The 6,321-nt window shown below is 36.7% G+C and overlaps 1 pseudogene; it reads right to left on the bottom strand.

The window, feature by feature from the left end:
- Window positions 1-1,268: 1,268 nt before the first annotated feature.
- LOC102848841 overlaps window positions 1,269-6,321 on the bottom strand; it is a 10,279-nt pseudogene continuing 5,226 nt past the window's right edge.

The raw sequence follows: 6,321 nt of genomic DNA on the forward strand, positions 1-6,321 counted from the left end.
GAATATCCATCTAACATACTTTGGGCATGTTGCAAGGAGGGACCAGTCCTTGGAGGAGGACATCATACTTGGAAGGGTGGAGGAACAGTGCAAGTGAGGAAGACCCTGGATGAGATGGGTTGACTCAGTGACTGAGGTAATGGGGCTAGGTTTGTCAGAGACGATTTAATTGGCTCAGGATAGAGCAAGCACCTTATGTCCTCCTCAGTTTCAGCAAGCAAAGTTGTGTCATCTGCATAACACAGGTTGTTAATTAGTCTTTCTTCAATCCTGATGCCTCATTCTTCCTCATAAAGTCCAGCTTTCACATATAGCTTTAAAAGTACGGAGGTAGGATGGATCCGTCGAGTACACTTTTCCTGACCTTGAAACATACAGTGTTTACATAAAGAAACTTTAAAATGATACCGAAGAAACTAACAAAAGTGATTCTTGCTCTGTTCTGACCACTGCCTCCTGGTCCAAGTATAGCTTTTACATAAGCACCATCAAGTGTTCTTGAATAATAATTCCCATTACTCTCAGAGTTAGCCAGAATTTGTTGTGATCCACACAGTCAAATGCCTTTGCAGTCAATTAAACATGGACATTCCTCTTGTATTCTCTGCTTTTAGCTAAGATCCATCTAATATTGGCTATAATGTCTCTAGTAGGATATATATCCTTGTCCTTTATAAGCAGCTCTGGGCTGCTCACCTAAAGATTTGTTGGTTAAAATCATCATCAGCTTTACAGGAGACAGATATGCCAGTTTGCTTCTATAAAGATTACAGCCTTGGGAATGGAAAAAGGCAGTTCTCCTCTCTTCTATGGGATGACTAGGAGTTAGAATTGACTCAGCAGCAAAAGGGATTTGGAGTTTTTCTGGATTAATTTTACTAAATATCACAGGATTATGGAGAAGACAAGATAAGAACTTTGTAAATGCTTTATAAATACTGAGGATTATTTAACCATCCAATTTCTGTGTTGTTCAGTGGCTTGGAAGATGTAATTTTTATGTATATTGTTTGGGAAAAGAATTGTATTGAACCAAAGGTGGTGGTAGTGATCGGAAACTCAGCCTAAAATCCTTCTAATAACAAAGCATAGTTCTGAAATTTAGTTACAGACTTGCTAAAAATGGTCACCTCTGAAAAGTCCTCAATGAAAAAACAATAATCCTTCACTGAGTATTTCATATAGGCTAGGCATACAGTTTATTCACTTAATCCTCACATTTAAGCTTATTATTTCCATTTTTAATACAATTTTATTTTTGTACTGGTTCAAAGCATCAAAACAACACAAAAAGAAAGCATTAAGAAATCATATTTATTTCCACTTGGTCCTAACCCTAATGGTAACCACTTTTGCTAGTTTCTTTTGTATCATTTTAAAGTGTCTTTGTGTAAATATTTTCTATTTCTTACCAAATGCAACCCCTTGGGATTTTTGGTCCCATTTAAATATGTCTTTCAGCTCTTTTTATAGCAGTATGTAGAAAGCCTTTCCATAGGTTTTCTTTTCTATGGCTATATCAAATTCTATGGTGTGGGTGTGCTATTGTTACTTAACAAGGCCCCTACTGATGGGCACATGGATTGTTTTAAATCACTTGTTACTGTAAGCCATATTGCAATAAATAGCTTGGGACATTTTCTGTGTTACACTTAGTTTCGTATCCTCTGTCCTGCTTTGTACTAGGGCATGCAATAGGCACTCAGGAGTCAATTAAGAAAGTAATCATTATTACTGTATATAAATACTAAAATGAAATTCTTATGGAAATTTCTTAAAATAGTCCCCCATAAGAGAGAATTCCCATTTTATAGCCCTTTTGTTAAGTCCTTAATATCCCATTGATGTGTGCCATGCATTTAAATCAATAATTGGTTTTGCAGCACTCCTAAATTTTTCAGGAAATTGTTCTGCTGCTCAGTTTATTCTTACTTCCTCTAGGGATTCGACAAGATCATAGTGTATAGAGAAAGCTGGCTCTTTCAAACAGCTATTTAGCTCACTTTCTGAAATAGTTATATGAACTAGAATATCATAAGGGAGGCCAAATGATAAAAACTCTAACCAATGGAAAAAAATCTCTATTTTTAACTTCTTCATTTTACTCTGAGTTAGTGTGAGCAGGACTTTGGAACTTAATTGATTGAAGAGGGTATCTATTTTGAAATACAGTATTTCCCATGTATGAAAGCAATTCAAAAAAGGTACTGTAGCATATAATATACATTGGGCTGCTAATCTAACGGTCAGCTGTTGGAAACTCAATAAAGGGTCACTATGAGTTTTAACTGGTTTGGTATGGTATGCAAATCAAAGACAAGATCTCTTATTGTCAAGCAGTAACTGTTGGGTTTTTGTTTTGGGGGCATTGGGGGGTTTTTTGAGGGTAAAATAGTAAAGATAGATTTATTAGCAAGTTACATCCCCAAAGGGATGGACCTTCATCCTTGAAAAAAAAATTGGGAAAGAGGCATCAGACAGTAACTGTTAAATAAACCAAGGGAAGCCCAGTTTAAACACATAAATGTTCTTAGTTGGCAAGTGAAAATATCAAGCTAATTAAGAAACTTATTGTTGTAGAACTATTGTTTTTATCAGTTGTAGAATTAACTGCAAGTGTTTTTCACATTGGGAGGTTATTTTTATAATTTTTTTAGCTTGAAAGTAGGAAAAATAACTAAGTCTAGAGGTCTGCTAAATAGTTGTTGCTGCTATTGATGGTGATGGATGTCATCGAGTCAATTCCAACTCTTGAAGATCCAGAGTAGAACTGCTCACTAGGGGTTTCAAGGCCATGAACTTTTGGACGCAAGCCTTAATTCCAAAGCGCCTACAGGTGAGTATGAAGTGTTCACCTTTTAGGTAGTTATCCAGTACCTCATGATTTCAGTTGTCCTCCCTCAAGATCATTACCCAGAACTGTTGCTACTCTGTTGTCATTAATTCAAGTGTGCCCTCACTGACCATAGCCTCTTATCATTCTAGTGTTTACTCAGATACTTTTATTATGATTACCACTTAACCCCACAACAACCATCCATTCCTATGTCTTTTTACTTTCATCTTGTCTCCCAGCTCCCTCTTGTCTTCACACTTTTTTCTATGCAGTTTATAATCCATGGCTGCCTTCTTTAAAACCTCTGTAGTCTCTTGAAAACTCTTGCTATATCCAGACTGCTAAGCATTGCTGGATAAAAGTCACAGAATTTGGTTGTTCATACCACCAAAAATCCATGAGACTTTACCTCTTTTGAACCCTTAGCATCAGCTAGAATCTGTATTTCCCTAATAATTCTCCATGCCAGCTCTTTTAAAATTTCTTTTACTCCCTAAAATCTTTCACATAGCATCTCTTTTGTATTCACAGCAAAAGGCCTAACTTGCTACTTTACACTAAAAAAGAATCAGCATAAAGGAACCCATTCAGTTTGCCTGCTATGCACTCACCCTTTCCTCCCATCTTCTTACAGTGGATTACCTGCTTCTGCATCCTTTGGGGTTTTTTGTTTGGTTGGTTTTTTTAAAGTTTGTTGGATTTGTGGTGTTTTTTTTTTTAAAAAAAAATTTATTATTTTGTGTGTGTGCGTGTGTGCCGTCAGATCGGATCTGACTGGTACAGGAGGAGACTGTCCCTCCTTCTGCGCGCCTCCGGGATTGCAGTGCCCCTTCTCGCCACTAGGCCACCAGAGCTCCCTGCTCCTGCATCCTTAGTAAGTAAGATTCAAAGCAGAACCTGTCTGGGGTTACAATACTTCCTAATTTTTTTTTTATACTTCCTTTTTGGCTATTATTCTTACCTTGATTCTTTTCTCTGCCGTTATCCTTAAAACATGCTCAAATTTCTTCCATCTCCTTCCCTTGACCTCATCATTATCCTTTTTCTCCTTTTTTCTATCTGCTGCCTTCACTTTCTCACTGGCTCTTCACTTTTCAATCTTCTATAATATAGCTTTGGCATCAAATTTAAATGAAACTTTCCACCAAGGTTACCAATGACCTCTTTGTCTTGGAATCCAAAGGATTTAACATGGTCCTTGCTGTATTTAAACTTTGGCCAGTATCTGACATCACTGGTTCTTTCATTCTTAAAATGCTTTAAGTTTGGCTTCCATGAGATCACACATTTTGGACTTTCTTAACACCTTTTTTAATACTCCTTCCCATTTTCTGCTGTAGATTCTTCTCTTTTTTGACCATTTTTTTGGTAGGCTATAATTACTCAAGTTTATGAGGCTTCATGAAGGGAAGCTAAGAAAATACAAAACTGAAGGATAGATAATAAATCCATATATTTGAAGTAGATGCAATAAATTTTACAAACTTACAAACATTTGATAGACAAAATGTTACTAAACACTAAAATGTACCAAAAATGGGTCAATACCCTTTCTCTTAATAAAAAAAAAATACTTCTCATACGTGGTATGAGGCCTAAAGGATTTTTTTTACCTTGTGTTTTTTCAGTGTGTCCAGATCATGAGCAGCATCTTGCGATCCTATGAGAAATAAACCACATCACCTTGAACATACAAAATAATCATCAAGTTTTTCTACAGAAACACTTGCAAGAATTCGAAGCTTCATTTATATTTTAAAAAAATCAAAGCTTCCAAACAATAGTAATTTTACAAATGAAAAATGTATTGTAGAAAACAAGCATAATAAAAAAGCAAGCAACCAAACAACAAAAAATTCACCTGTTACCTCACCACCCAGAAAGGACATTTTGATTTGTACCCCTCCCATCTACTTTTAAACATATAGACATTTCGTTGATCCTTTTTTTTTCATTGTTTTCACAGAACTGGTGTTTGTAACTTGCTTTGTCCCTCAATATATTGACAGCAGTCTTCAAGGTAATGACTATGTATTTTACCATGTTATTGTACCATCTTTTGTTTTACCTACCCCCATTGTTGAGCTTTTAATTGATTTTTGTTTATTTTGGAACTCAAACTACTGTGTTGAATATCCTAATAGCAAAATTGTCACAAAACACATGTTTTAAAAAATTTATTTTATTATTTTTTGTGTGTGTACCATCAAACTGGATCTGACTGGTACAGGAGGAGATTGTCCCTCCTTCTCCAGCAGGGTATCTGATGGATTTGAACCACACACCTCTGAGATTGCAGTGCAGCTTCTTGCCACTAGGTCACCAGAGCTCCCTTAACACACATGCTTTTTTAAAAAATGTTTAAGATTTTTCGTTTTTAGAAACAGTTTGTTGGGGTTTTTTCATAGTTATGCCAAACATTTAATGATGATAATTGTTGGACCTTTAATAATAATTTCAATGGGAAATTCCTATGCTTAGAATCCTTGGTCCTCTGATCACTGAGGTGAATTGAGAACGTAAGAAGTCAAGGATAGTGATGAAATCAAAGGGCATATACTTAAAATGTGGAATATATAAGATACTTATTAAATATTTGTTGTTTGGACTGGCCCTCTTCATGGCACATGTATATGAATCGTCATGTACAACTCTTTACATACAAGCTTTTAGAAACCATATTCAAGGAAAACAGGAGTTCTTGAATTGTGTTCTCAGTTCACCAGCACTCCTGCCTAATGAAGTGAAGGTCTCCAGAAAGTTTCACAATGCTTGAATCACATCTGGCTACTCTTCCACAAAGATCTCCAGTGCCTTGTGGGTGCTTGGCATTTAGTTCTTGGACAGCAAAATTAGTTCCAGTAGCCACCTGGTCTCAAACTCTTACTTGATCTTCTAAAACCGCAATATTTTGGTTGAGTTTTTTTACTATGCTGGTGATGGTATGGATGTGACATTTTAGTAATGTCCTGGTGAGTGACTCCTCTTTTTGAAAGCCATGAGTCCCGTGCAGACATGCAGAGAGGTCCTCCTTGAGGCGGAAGGCTTGTTCTAGGAGCAGGTGTGCTCCTGCTTGGTTAGTCTGTCTTCTAACTCACTTCTCTGGGTGTTTTGAATGACCCTTCCCAGTGTATTCAACTAAATCTGTAGAATTCTTAGTTGACATTTTGGCTGGAGATAATCTCTGTCTTCTTGAACACTGTTTGAGCCAGGAAGGGGGCCATCAGATTCATGTGGCTTTTCCTCAGCAGTGGAAGAGGCACTTTTTTTTCTGGAAACAGTTTTTAGTTTTGTTTTTGTTTTACTTGTTGTGTACCATAGAATCAGATCTGACTTGCACCAGGAGATTGCCCCTCCTTCTCCAGCAAAGCATCTGGTAGATTCAAACTTTGTGCCTTCAGGATTGCAATGCAGCTTCTTGCCACTAGGCGACCAGAGCTCTCTCATGCATGCTTTTTAGGATAGATTTCTTTTTTTTTTTTTTT

Source organism: Elephantulus edwardii, unplaced genomic scaffold, assembly GCF_000299155.1.
Source record: "Elephantulus edwardii isolate Elephantulus edwardi_28Jun2011 unplaced genomic scaffold, EleEdw1.0 scaffold00001, whole genome shotgun sequence".
NCBI classification, from domain to species: Eukaryota; Metazoa; Chordata; class Mammalia; order Macroscelidea; family Macroscelididae; genus Elephantulus; species Elephantulus edwardii.